Source organism: Coptis chinensis, chromosome 8 (assembly GCF_015680905.1).
Source record: "Coptis chinensis isolate HL-2020 chromosome 8, ASM1568090v1, whole genome shotgun sequence".
NCBI lineage: Eukaryota > Viridiplantae > Streptophyta > Magnoliopsida > Ranunculales > Ranunculaceae > Coptis > Coptis chinensis.
Window position 1 is genome coordinate 13,877,755 of NC_141463.1, and position 15,102 is coordinate 13,892,856.

A 15,102-nucleotide genomic window follows, 5' to 3' on the forward strand; every position below is an offset into this window, starting at 1 on the left:
ACAGGGCACTTGGCTTCTTCCGATTCCATTCTTTAACATCCTCTAAAAGGGGCTTAGGCAGATACTGCAAGGAGCTCCTCGAGCTGCAAGGATAAGGAGATGCCTTGGATCAACAGATGATACAGAAGAATTTTTTCTTCCTTTGGCATTTTGGAATTTGCAGCAGTTACCACCAAGCACTACTATATTCTATGAAACCACCTTAAAAAGTTAGACTAAAGATATTCAATTAAACACCACCATATCAATCAATGATTAAGCCTTGTGAGAACCTAGCAATTGAATATTATTTTGTTTCACTCTTTAGCTTGCAGAGTATTCTATTAATAGCTTACTAAATGAGCTGTGAAGGGCCATACCTTATGGCAAACCTACTCAAAAAGCAAAATATTGTAATAATAGTATCGCCACTTCTTGAATCTTGATATTTCTCAAATTTCTATTTGTTCTTCCTAGGTTATAATGGTACTTGAAGCTACATTCTAAAAACATATTTATTAGTTTTCACTGAGAGGTTGAAAACATACCCAATAGTAGCCAATAGGACACCGATATTAATATTCCTAATTGGCTTAAAACATTGGGTTAATTTAAATAAAACCACTACTGTCTAACTATATGACAATGTGTGTATATATATATATATATAACAGTGAAGAAGTATGCGTTGATTTGATGAGATGAGCTCTGTAAACTTTTATAAAAGGTATTTGGATGACACCAATAATGGTGTTCAAAAGAATTGAAAAGGGCGTATCACCACATTGGAAGGTTTAGTGTTCAAAGTATATGCCTATAAATTAATATCTCATTTTAATGGACATTGCAGATCCTAATTACTGATTTTGGCAATTAAAAAGGTTACTACATGTTTATATGAGGTGCTTGTAATTCACAAATCAAAAACTGGAAAAAATAAAAAGAAACAAACCCCAAAAGTTTTATCTTAAGGGTGAATTAAAAATTCAAAGTTAAATACTGGTGATATCACATGCAAGACCTACAGTTTTGGGGTTCCTCATCTCATTGGACATGCATATTCAATGAAATTCCCTAGTAAAAAGAAATGTAACAGAAAGAAAAAGTCAACAACAAATTATGTTCACACGGCTGCTACAAAGATCACTAATAGAATGCCAATCTAGTTATCATATACAATGGCGACATTTAACTCAGTATGTACTGTTAGACATTGTCAACTCACGAAGCACCAAGTCAGGGAGAAAATCAAGGTTGATGCATGGTTGTTGACAGAGAATCTAAAACCAAGAAGATAGATTATTCTTTGTCATGGATTCCACCACAACGTGATATCTACTTTTACTTTTCAGTAACATACAAATTTTCTACCCCAGGTAATTTAAGTTTTGATAGAGTTACCTCTGTAAGTCTATTCCTTAGTTGCTGAGCAATCACAATGCTCCATATTCAAAGCACACTGACATTGTTAAAATACGTCACAATTAATTTCAGGAAATATGTTGCACTATTTGGTTTGAAGAAGAGGATGCATACCTAGTTGCTAGTAGTCACATGTCATCGTTGATCATCATCACCTTTGTAGTCACATGTCATTCTAATCATCAAACAACAACGATAATATAATGATTGTGAAAAAAAAAATACCAAATAGATAAAGATAATAAAGAAGGAAAGAAGGGAATTGAAGAGTTTCAGTAAATTCATCTCTAAACTTGTTTGAATTCAATTAAAGAATTTGTTCTCTTCAAAAGCCCAAATTAAGAAACGAATTCGTTTTTTCAAAACTCCTAAAGTCTACCCTTCTCTTGTTACACTGAAAATTACGAAAGAGAAGTCTATAACAATATGTGTGAGACATTTTTATCAGCAAAGTGACGCCTCTTTAAAAGTTGATGTCTTTGAATTAGACCAACCCCTGGTCTGTTAGTGTACTTAAGCTTCATGGTAGAAGCTCAATCACTGTCCTCTGTTAGTAGCCCCCTTCCCCACTCGCTTGTGGCCATTATTGGAATGAAGTCCGAATTGGTCCCCAAAAAATGAAGGAAAAAAGAAAATGAATCATAATTTGTTTATGAAATGAAAGGGATTAAGAGTGTAAAAACATATTATGTAGCCCTGTCTAGTGACTACTATATTCACCATGCAATGCCTATACTGTTAGTGAACAATAAGCTAATGCGGAACTTGGAATAGGTGGGAAAAAAAAAGTTGGAATTTGGACATAATGCATCATTCAAAAAGAACAATCTAGTCACTAAAAATGTCAAAAACCAAAACTTCGATTTTGAACATTCAAGGTAATACCATATATTGCAATCAAATTTTCATCTCATTAATTAAACATTTTCTAAAACCATCAGTGTAGAATTCATTTTTACATACCTCGTATTTGTGCTTGTTCAATTCCTTTTAGGGTTGTACCCATTCTCCCTCTTCTTCCGCTTTATAATAGGTCGAAAATCATTTCCCTATTCAACATATCCTTTAACAATCAAACAATAATAAAACATTAAGACCATCCCTGACAAATTCATAAAGAAGGAAGGATTGAGTTGTCTATATCTACTTATCTAGTAGCTACTCCCCAAGCACCGTAAAGATGAAGTCTCACAAATAGTGAGTCGACCGGTCACTATATGTTAAACTTGCGCGCATGCTTTCAAAATTACCGAGTTGAATGGGAAGGTCTTATACAAAGAGTTAGAACTAAAGTCTAGTAAAGATGTATAGTCCTACTATCATAGAAGAGAAAGGCAAACAAAGTTTAAATGTTCTAGAATAAAATACTCATAACCATTCAATGATTTTTCCAAAGTTATGCAACATAATGTCTACCATCTCGATCTAAGCTGACAACCATTGCATCTATGTAACAAACTATAGATAACATCTTTGTTTAGTTATGTCACTTTACATATGTCTTCCTGAGTCCCGAGTGCTTCCTAATATTGTTGGCTACTGTTCTCAATGGTTTACAATTCTTCCATACTTGTTTTTGTATTCTCCACTACAAACTTTGAATAAGTATATTCTAATCATATTTAATTTTTTATTACATAATTAATAAACGTATGTAGCTCGAAAGAAACAACGAAAAGCATTACCTTGCCGAGAACATTTTCTTTTCTGGATCGAATTGATGTAGATATCTATATACCATTGCGACTCAGAGGCCCTGTTCTTAAACCACCTATTGCTCCTTTCTTTTCAAGCGAAGCCTATTGCTGCCCATGTATATTTTAGCTGCTGGAATGTTCTTCCTGCAGTGTTTGAGTAACTCACACCAATCTCACTACAGTAGTTCCCCCAGTTAATTAAGGCTTTAGTGACACATTGAATGTCTCCAAATAGGTGTACTTGTTGCAGTCCTAGCCAATGTGCAAGCCTTGTTCCTAGTTCTGCAGCATAAAATTCTTACTACAATGCACTGTTTGTTATTAACTTACTAATATGAATAGTTCAATGGCTTCATACGAAGGAAATTGACTGCAGGAGTCACAGACTGTTATGTCTTCCCATTAGTTTTAGTTGATTGCTACTAAGATAAACTTATAATTATTCCTACTGTACTTGTTCTATAGGAGAGGTAAATAAAATGCCTAGAAATCTATAACGGCTGAGAGCGTTAAAGTGCCACAGAAATCTATGAAGTTTGTTCAAGGGTGCGTAACAATGAAGGCTTTTGGTTTCATATTGCCATCCAACGGCACTGGTAATTATATATGGTCATTAGTCATTATTTATGCCATGGCCGGTTCTTTGACTGTAACCATCAATCAAGCGGCTATGTAAGCCTTTACTTGAGGAGGTGCTCTGGGGCTTAGTCTCAACCTGAGTTATGCGCCATCATCTATGATTATTACCCTCACTCTCTTCAATTGTGCAATTAAATTAAAAGCATAGACAGGGCATGGCCATACGCTATAGAGAAAGATTTGTCATAAAGAAGAATATAAAAACTTGGATTTCTTAAGTGAAAACTTAGAAATATCGTACCCCTCCATAATATGTGATGGAATGAAGCAAGCAAAGTTGTTTTGAGTAATAATGGCTACAAAATAGTTTGAATACATTTTCTAGGAGGTACAGTATTCGATTGCCAATTCTACAATTCCATTAGCAAGATTGTCACAATCGAATACTTGACTTCTAGAACCTCAGGCCTATTCAATACCAGTATCCCTTTTGAATCACCAGACTAACACATTAATATTTTGGATAGTGCAAAAGTTATATGATCTGTATTTAAAAAGAGCCTATATTTAATGTATGTCGACAGGAGTATAGTATTCTGAATCACGTCCTTTGTCTTAGGCAACTTGTTATTTTGTCCTGTAGTGCCCACTATATAGTTTTTTCTATTGCATCAGTCGTAAATCCACCCTCAGCAGTCACCACCATCATCTCTATGACCTTACACTACTATATTTACAAGGCACTTGGTTTAGGCGGGAAAAACTTTGAAAAGGGGTGAATATAACTCATCAATTTGGGGATTAGAGTTTAAAGGGCAAATTTAACAATGAACATTTAAAAAATATGTGAAAAAAAAAATAGTAGTGAAACCATGTAATGAAGGTCTTTCGAGGCATGTTTTTAATGTGTCCAGGTAGTGGCTCATAGAATAAGGTATTTGTTACTGCCGGACCCCAATTTGTGTTGGGCGGACTAAAAAAAAATGATTATTACAAGTGTGTCATTGGTTTCAAAAAATCCAAAAAAAAACAATTATTACAAGTATGCCATTGATTCCCAAAAAATTGAATTCGAAACTCCAAACTTTAAAGGTCGTTTGGACTAAGTCCCAAACGACTTGGCCACACCGTTTGGGACTTAGTCAAACGACCCGCCACACCGTCAAGAGCCCAAAAAGAACTTTGAATTTTTTCAAAGTTCAAATCCCAAACGACATGGCAACACCACCGATGCGGACTTGAGTCCAAAACGATGTGGCCATGTCGTTTGGGATTTGGACTTATAAAAAAAAATGGCCACACCGCTTGAACTTAGAAAAATCCCCAACGATATGGCCACACCGTTTGGACTAAGTCTCAACGATATGGTCACACCGTTTGGACTTAGTTCAAAACGATGTGGCCATGTCGTTGGGATTTGAACTTTGAAAAAAATTCAAATTTCGTTTTTGGGCTCTTGACTAAGTCCCAAATGGTGTGGCCAAGTCGCTTTGGGACTTAGTCCAAAAGCCGTGTCATTTAAGTCATTTAAGTCAATTTTTTGGGGACCAGTGGCATACTTGTAATAATTTTTTTTTAGATTTTTTGAAACCAATGGCATACTTGTAATAATTTTTTTTTTGTGGGAGTCCGCCCAACACAAATTGGGGTCCGGCAGTAATAGGACCCTAGAATAATGACTCCCTTGCGTATACTTACTTTCAATTAAATTGCACTTCTTTCCATTGGTACTGATAGGGTATCCACAGTCACTTGCGTATACTTATCTTCAATTAAACTACACTTCTTTCCATTGGTACTGATAGGGTATCCACAGTCACTCACGACACCCAAATCATGAATTTGTTTATTTTTTGGGGACAAAAAATATTAATTTGTGCTAGGTGGTTCCAAAGAGTGGAGAAACCAGAGGCTTAAACTATGCTCCCTATAAAAGACTTAAACTGTGGCCCCTTTGACGAATCTCATTGAAATTGAGCTCAACGGTTCTATTCACAAGGAAAAAAATCAAACAATAACTTAAAAAAGAAAAAATGAAAAAAATAATGAAACAAGGCTTAACTTTAAAAACAACATCTAATTTCTAGCAGTAACCGCACCTAAATCTAATGGCAGTACCATTGAAGCACCATGGTACCAAATTAAAGCCCTACATCAAACAATATATTTCATAGTAGGATACCAATAATAAAAGAAATAACAAAAAACCATTTAACGACCAAGCATTCCCATAAGGTGAAATCTATAATTCTGAAACTTTAAAAACAACTATCGATGGGAATGTCTTGAAGAATTAAAATGATTTTGATAAGAATAAAAAGAGCATATTTATCTACAAAAGAGAATGGAACATGTATACCAAGTATTGGGCATATTTTTTGGAATAAAGATCTCCGAGAACAGATGACTTTAGTAGGCAATCCTAACATCAAACAATAAATGAAATACGGGAAACGCAATCAGTAAAACTCAAAACGGAAGAAAATTGATTTAACAACCACTCTTAGTTGAATTCTAACAATTTTTAGTAAAGGAAAGCTTTAAAAGAAGGCTATGACCTATGTGCCAAGAACTAAAGCCTTAAGAAAATGGATTAAGAGGTGGCTTGAACCAATGCATTAGTAGAATCAAAATTGCCACTAATTCTATGAAAGCTGCTAGAGGTAGACTTAAGGAACCGCTATAGTGTTCTTTGAATAAAGCAACTATTGATATTAATATACTATTACTTCAAAAGCAAATCTAGCTTCATAAATTAAAAAAATAAATAAACAAATAAATCTACCACTCACCTTGGCAGGTTGGTTTCCACCACCAAGCTCTGGGATGAAGATAGCAATAATTGGATTAGTAGGAGACCAACTGAAGTCTATAACATTTTGCACCTTCAAAGACTTCTTGTCAATAGGAGTGAAAGTCTCTGTTTCATACACAGATATCACATTTTTCCCCATTCTAGCAAAATACTTGTCGTTGTTTCCACCTGCCCATCTGAAAAATAATAACAATAGTCTATTTACTAATTACAATGGCACCATTACAGACACTCACTGGGACAATTTAAGCTATAATAAAATATATAAAAGCTATGGGTGAATTTGTATTCAGCTTCAAAACATATGACACTTGAGACACAATTACCGCATAACAGGCCATGAAACCCCGTGACCGGCCTCCATCCACAAGATATCATCGGCTTCCTTCAAACTTCCTCATCACTTTTCCAGTTCTCACGTCAAAAATGTTCAACACGAACCTCTACATCAAGAAAGATATCAAATGAGAAATAACTCGATATGCCAATCAATATAGGACGGAATGAAAGTGGTGTATGCTCACATGTGAATCACAAGAATTGCTTGGTTCGTGACTGCTATATGCCTATATGTGACCAAGAATTTCTCTCCAGGAGAGAAATCAATGAGCTTAACCTGTATTATTCCCATCAGAATTGATGTGAGCAAAAGAAAACCAAAGAATTAAAGAAGGTGTGGCTAGAAAATAGTTTCGGGATCTCATTGAATGTGATCTCTCGAGGGAAAAACATAATCTCCAGGGAAAAACATTATCGGTCCAAAACTGCCAAACAAAGCTAAGAATGATCACTCTATACATGTAAGCAAAAATAAATGTGATTCACGAAAATCCAAAATTTGTTGTACTCTAATAACAGTATGATAGTGCAATAAAAAATGGCGGGGTATAGCTAATACTAACTTGTAAAGTCCTGAATTATTATTAAGGGTAAATTAGTAAAAGACATTTGAACCTTAAGGGTGATTCACGAAAATCCAAAATTTGTTGGCTAATCGGATAGAAGGTTAGCCCGACGTAACGTAAATTTATTTAACATTTGAACCAATCGAGAAAACCAAGTTAGTTCGGAAAACCTTTAACAAAAAAAAAAAATAATAAAAAACCTCTGAAAAAAAAAAAAAAAAAATTCTAAGGTCTCATATAACTGGTTACTTAGAATATACGAAAATTGAATAGAAGTTAAATAATAAGTGATAAAATAATTCGATACGTAGTAAACTCGGGGGCGCCTAACTAAATAATTTAATAGTCAATAAGAGTCTGTCGCATGTAAACCCGGAAACTGTAAAACTGGACAAGTCATTCGACGACAGCGTCGCAATTATGGTATCGCGTGCGCAAACTTGGGCGTTGCACGCGAGAGCGGGGGATTCAAAACCTTGTTGGATGCTAAATTAGAAGGTAAGGGTAGGATGGTCTTTTGGCTAAAAATTAGACAAAATCGCACCAAACAAAATCCCCAAATCAAATCGCACCTATTTTTTTCCCCAATTTCGCTATCTCTTGAAACCCTAAGAGAGAGAGGGTTAATTCACTCAATTTCAATCGATTACAAACTCAATTCTTCACACCCAAACCTTAAAACCTTAAAACCCAAGTGTGAGGATTCGAAATTTTTGGAAATCGCGTCGTACCAAGGTAAAAGGTGAGTTTAATTTCTTCCTAAATAGATATTTAAACTAAATTTCGATGGATTAGGGGTGTATGGATGAAATTAATTGAATGGGGGTGTTGGTAATGTCGGCAGTAGCTATTTGGTTAAGATAGAGTGGAGCGAATTGGTGGAGAAACAAGCTAAGGAGCTATTCTTGCTGACTCGGTAAAAATTATAAATATTCAATCTATTTTAGAGCATTGATGCTAGTTCACACTTGTTTAAGATCACGTTGAGTATCGAGTGAGTGAGAAAGAACACCCACTTAGTATTATTAACGTCGAGAAAGAATTACTATGCTATCTACAATATTAAACGTTAGTATTATTAACGTTAGTATTATTCAACCCACTTAGTAATATTCAACGTTAGTATTATTAACGTTAGTATTATTCAACCCACTTAGTAATATTCAACGTTAGTATTATTAACGTTGAGAAAGAATTTGGTTTTGATGCTATCTACAAAACTAAATTCTTAACGTCGAGATTCTTCTCGACTTTCGTAGATAAGAATTTCCTCGTTAGTTTGATAAACTCTAACGACCGACGTATACATCTGATGTTATAGGAGTGAATTCGAGTGGATTTGGTTAAGTGGACTTGATTCGGTTAAGTGGGTTTGAGGAGAATGGAGCTTGCTAAGGTAGTGATAAGCACCCAAAACTGTAATATTAAACCCCAGAAGACGTAGCATTTTGGTCGATTATGTGTTTAATAATCATGTAATAATAATATTTTTGTACTTTTGCAGGATTCCGCAATTAAAATAAATATAGTGATAAAACATGCATCGAAGTACAGGAATACGGGAATAATTGAAGTTTCCCACTCGACCCCCCGTGAAGCCGAAGTTTCCAAAAGAACAGAACCAGTGCGGAACGGGTCCACATATAAAGAAGCAGCAAACTTCCGAAGCTCAAATCGAATAAATCTAGATGCCGACGTTGGCTAATGAAGCTGCCAAGTACAGGAATACGGGAATATTTGGAATTCCCACTCAATCCCCGTGAAGCCCAACAAAGCCTGACTAGAGCCGAAGTTTCCAAAAGAAGAACCCGGTCGCGGAACGGGTCCACATATAAAGAAGACAAACTTAGGAAGCTCAAATCGGATAAATCTAGATGCCGACGTTGGCTAGTGAAGCTGCCAAGTACAGAAATACGGGAATATTTGGAATTCCCACTCAATCCCCGTGAAGCCCAACAAAGCCTGACTAGAGCCGAAGTTTCCAAAAGAACAAAACCAGTGCAGAACGGGCCCACATATAAAGAAGCAGGAAACTTCCGAAGCTCAAATCGGATAAATCTAGGTGCCGACATTGGCTAGTGAAGCTACCATATAACAACCCGGCTTAATTTAACTGCAAGTAAAGGACAAAAGTCGTAAAACGCCAAATCGGCGGCCGCCCAATCGACACACCAAGTGGACACACTCAAGGGCCCGAGGGCGGTGATGAGTCAGCATAGGCAGGTGGCAAAGAATGGTTTCAAATTGATGCCACCTTGCAATGAGAGAAGACACGTACCTGTTCAAGATGGAAATGAAATTGAGCAAAGGGACAAATACAAAGCAAGCGATCTAAACATTAAATGAGTTTTGTTTCGTAAACAAAACTTGGTTTAAAAGGAAGTCACGTGAAAACAAAACTTTGATATTCAAAGTTTTGAATGTCTCAAATGAAGAAACAGCCAAAACCCAATTAAATCATTCTCCAGTCTCCAGCCTATATATATGAGGGGGTCACCTTCATTATGACCCCTTCAGCATATTAATGCTTTAGCTACGCTTAGTTTTTTTTCTTCTTCAGTACTTACATTCCGCCATTTCCATTTCAGCAGCTTAATACTGTAAGTTATTTTACCCTTAATAACAGTCATTTCTTTTCTAGTTTAATTTCTGTCCTGCATTTATTTACTTAATGTATACAGCAAGTTTTATTATTCCTTCTATGATGATGAGCTAATCCCCCCGGGGAGGGTTATGCTGCTCGTGTGAAAATCCGGATTGACTCGTTAATATTCTAGAATCACTACTTAGGAATTAGGCATAGAATTAACATCCGGTCCCAAAATGACTGAGACTGTACAAAGTGGATCGGCCGATGCTCCAGATAGTTTCGCTAGCGAATCTCAAAATGTCTCGCTGACTCTCTGGTGGTGTCGAGACTCTCCACTCTCCAATTCGGCCCGTCCGATGATGTGAAATCGAGCTAGGAGCTGAAATAATATACCAGAGATGAGGTATTATTGAAACTCCTTATGCTAGTGAAATGCGACCTAGAGATGTGGGCATGCACTAGGGATCAATACTCGACGTCGTCTCCGAAACGAGACGAACTAGAGATGTAGTGATTTGGTAATAAAAACTGTTGAAAAATGATTCTTGCATGAGCATGATTAACTCTCTCCTGTTTCTCTAATTTTGTTTACCTACATTTAATCGCCGTAGTAATTTACATTACCGTTAATTTAATTAAAACCAACTAAAAAGAAACCTAAAAATCCTACTCACTAAAAGTTGTAATTCCAGTTGTGAACCTATCCGAGCCCTAAGGTTTGGACGATCCCTTACTCGACCTATCCTACCAAAACCCGTGAGTAAGGTAACTTGACTAAAACGTACGACTATACGGACGTTGGACTTTGGACTTTGGACTTGGGCTCTTGGACTTCGGACTTTAGACTGTGGACCTCGGACTTAAGAAAATAAGTAACTGAAAACCAAATAAACGTGTGTAAAATTGTGTTTTATCAAATGGCGCCGCTACACGCCGAAGGACTCTGGACTTAACGTAATAACTGGAATACATCCATAAAAACCCCCTCCCTTACCTCCTCATCTTTTTAATTTTCATTTCTGTTACAATACTAACTCTTTTCCGTAACTTTTTCTACTAACAAATATCGCGGAACCAATTTGTTTATTTTCATTAGCACAATCTAAGTAATCGTGAGGGAATTTGAAGTCTTGAACAGATAAAAGAGTCTCGGACGAGACTCAATTAGTAGCACGCGAAGACTAACCCCGAGTATCAACACTCCGGTTTTCAGGTACTGTGCCACTTTCCTTTTCATTACTCTTTTGGGCTCTTTGGTCCTGTTTTTTTACTAGTAAGCATAAGCTCGAGTAGTTCGATCGCTATATCGAGGAATCACGGACGCCGTGTTTCAAACTCTTAAACTCCTCAAACTTTGTCGAGGATATTATTTGCTATAACCTGTTTTACCTCAGATATTTATATGTTGGCATGAGAACTCGTGCATGTAAAGGTGGTTTCGTCATCACATATTCACATAACACAATCAATATGATTCAATATATTTTTTGATATATCGAAGCGCCAAACCACCGCTTAGAATATTTTTGTATGTGTATGTTACATCAATTCAATGACGGTATTCAATTGCATGAGTTCGTTTCTCGACATTCCCCTAGCTCACGATAACTTACACATAGTTGCACGATAGGTAATATAGATTTACATGGGTACACTTTCTCGTAAACTAGTATATGTTAGTTAGTTTCTATTTTGGCATCTATCGTTTTTAATTGCATATTTCGTAATCATGTCTCCATAATACACTAATTACGTAAATTAAAATAAAAAAATAAAAAATAAAAAATCATAGTAATTAAAAATTTCATCTAAATCATCTTAATAACACCCCGCATAATACACCATAATAAATCATCATCCTATTCCATCAGAGTGCCTAGGAAACTTGAAAAAAAATTGAGGTTGCCTAATTAAGGAACGTATAGCACTAACAACCTCCTTCAATTCTCTCGGTGACTGGTTCTTTGGAATATTCACACGCTATCCTAGCTTTCTTGCTCGAAGTTAGCAATTACCGTGAAGACGCGGCTTCAACTCCCTCCTTCCTAACTTCTAAAACCTCCGGTCATTATTCGTTCCTTATGAGCACTAAATTAAAATTTATATTTGTATGAGACTACGGTCTAGTAAACATAAGGAATTAGAACTTACATATCATCGTAAAAAAAACAAGAAACAACTGTTTATGTTATCTCTAGGCATAGTTCCTCCTCAGTAAATCAACCTCGTCAAACATCTCCATTTCCATTATCTCCTTTAATTATGGGTGAAGAAAATCTCACAAATCGAGAAACCCCTTTCGATTTCTATATCGCCTTACAGAAGGACTCGCTTCTCGCATTAAACTCGATCGCGATTGTAGGTGATTTTCAGATTCCGCCAAACATTTTCGGTTTGTTAATTGTTTACCATGGGTTAGACCATGAAAAACCGTACAATCATCTTCGCCGGATGCAACAAGTAGTCACCACTTTCCGCCATCCGACCGCTACCAACGAACAAGTTTTGCTTAGGTTGTTTCCCTTCACCTTAGCTAATAAAGCTTCGGTTTGGTCACGGACAAGCCGCAATCCATTGACACATGGGCCAAACTTGTTCAAGCATTCATGATAAAGTTTTATACTCGTAAGAAAACTACATAAATGCTTCAAAAGATTCAATTCTTTTCGCCAAAGACCCGTGAATCCTTTTCGAAGCGTGGAGCAGATTTATCGATCTACTTCTCGAATGTCCCCATCATCAACTCAACACGGCCAGATTAGTCCGTTTCGTTCTTTAATGGTCTCTCGACCATCAAAAGGAAACATTAGATATCATGAACGGCGGTTGTTGTTTCATGGACAAGGGCGCCATCAAGCATACACTTTTCTTGAGAAACAGGCCTCAACGGCACCCATTGGGGAAACACCGATTCTTCTAGATCTTCTAAAGACACTCCTACCAAAGTTACGCCTATGTTCGAGGTCAAACCCGATCCGAATTAAAAATTCTAATCGAAGTCCCTAAACAAAAGGTCGATGCTCTTTCGGGTACAAGTAAATGAACAAAACCCAAACAGTCATGGTCGCCAACGCTTCCCCATGCCCCTCTTTGCTTAAGTCCCGAAAAACGCCGATTCTTATTGTCCTTTGGTATACGAAAGTGTCCTCCTAAACCTTCGAAGAGACTTGTGCTTTCAACATCCCTAATGCACCTTGGCGACAACATCCAAATTTAGCTTGGGCACCCCCGCCCAACAACAAGCTCCTTCGGTGGCAACAACGTTCTGATGACCCCCGCGAACTACAATTCCTATCATCAAGGAAATCCTCCACAATTTCAGCAAGGGCAAAGTAATTTTCCAACAACGCAAATATGGGGTACCAAAACAACCGCAACCTTGTTCCCGCTAATCAAGGATATGGCTACCAAAATCAGCCCGTGAATAATAATCGTGAACTAGTTCCTGCTGCCCCTTTAGTCCAATCCACAACCGATAAAACGGCTGAAACCTTCCTGACATACATGAATCAACAGAATCAAATCCTAGCTTCTATCCAACAGTCTCTTCAGCTGTTAGCTCAGGATAAAAGTCAAAAGGGCGCGGTTCCCCGGCAAGCGGTTCCAAACCCTAAGCCTACAAACACCGCCTTTAAACTCAACAATGCACCGGGGATCTAGTAATCCAAGCCAGGGGTGAGGTAAATGCCATTACCACTCTTCGCTCGGCCGAACCATCGACAATAATATACGATATGCGGACGAGGAATCGACGAAAGTCACGACCGACGCCCTTCCAACTCCTACCTCAAGAACCTATAACGGATTTAAGTTGTACCTTCAAAATCTACACCTACGCCCCTAGGGAAAGACGCCATCGATCCTATATCGCGATTCCGGTCTAAAAAGCTCCGCTCCCTACCGCTTGGTAAAGAACAAACATGACTTAACATTTTGATGAGATCCGTGAAACCTTCAAAAATTTGACCATAAACTTACCTTTCCTAGATGCGCTAAAGCATTTACCCAAGCATGCCAAGTTTTTGAAGGACATGTGCACCACCAAACGACGCATTTAATGTACCTCAACAAGCGTTCCTCAGCGGTTTCCCTCGATTACCACTACCAATGGTGTGGTAAAGTACAGGACCTGTGTCTAATTAACCGTATTCATGCACGCCATGCACAAGTATACCGCCATCGCGACTTTTAGACTTAGGTGCCAAGTTGTTAACCTACTTCCCTACTACTTATTTAAGCAGTTAGGTCTTCATGAATTAAAACATACCAATATGACTCTGCAACTCGCGGATCGCTTCCATCAAATACCCAAAAGGCATAGTAGAGAACGTTATAGTAAAGGTCCAAGATTTTTACTACCCAGTGGATTTTGTCATTCTAGATACTAAAGTAGCCTGTGACTCCATCCCTATCATCTTGGGACGTCCTTTCCTTGCAACTGCTAACGCTCTCATAAATTGTCGGGACGGTTCAATGACATTGTCTTTCGGGAACCTTTCTGTCGAACTCAACGTGTTCAAATTAATGAAACAATTTCCCGATCCTATAATGGAGGGCGAGATTAGCTTGGTTGATAGTCTGGGTCATGATTATTTCACAAACTCTTTTCCCCCAGACGAGATACACCAATTCCTCTCTTTTGATAATCCGGAGTTTGACGATGACTCGTACATAAAGGATGTCCATGCATTATTAGAGTCAGTACCACTATTTGACCCTAATGCTTCGGTGCAAACTAATTCGCTCTTTTCCATTGAAGAGATGATCCCTCACGAATCCTTGATCCCCAATCCTCCAACTCTGGATTTAAAACATTTACCCCCTGATTTGAAGTACATGCATCTCGATCCCGATGGTAGTCACCCTATAATAATTTCTGCTCACTTGACTACAGACGAGGAGGCACGTTTGATTCATGTCATTCGTGAACACCGCTCCGCTATCGGATGGTCCTTAGATGATATCAAGGGAATCGACCCTAGCATATGCACGCATCGTATACATCTTGATGACGGCACAAAGACATCGCGAGAATCACAACGCCCTTTAATCCCGCCATGAAGGAAGTAGTGAGAGAGGAAGTTCTACGTTTACTTTCGACGCGGGTATCATATA

The 15,102-nt window shown here is 37.5% G+C and overlaps 1 long non-coding RNA gene across 1 annotated transcript; it reads right to left on the reverse strand.

The window, feature by feature from the left end:
• Positions 1–1,380: 1,380 nt before the first annotated feature.
• On the reverse strand, positions 1,381–2,436 carry LOC147480084 (uncharacterized). The gene is made up of 3 exons (XR_015206349.1): positions 2,365–2,436; positions 1,516–1,576; positions 1,381–1,438 (listed from the first exon to the last, which is right to left on the reverse strand). It is a non-coding gene; the product is annotated as an uncharacterized LOC147480084 (long non-coding RNA).
• Positions 2,437–15,102: the final 12,666 nt, after the last annotated feature.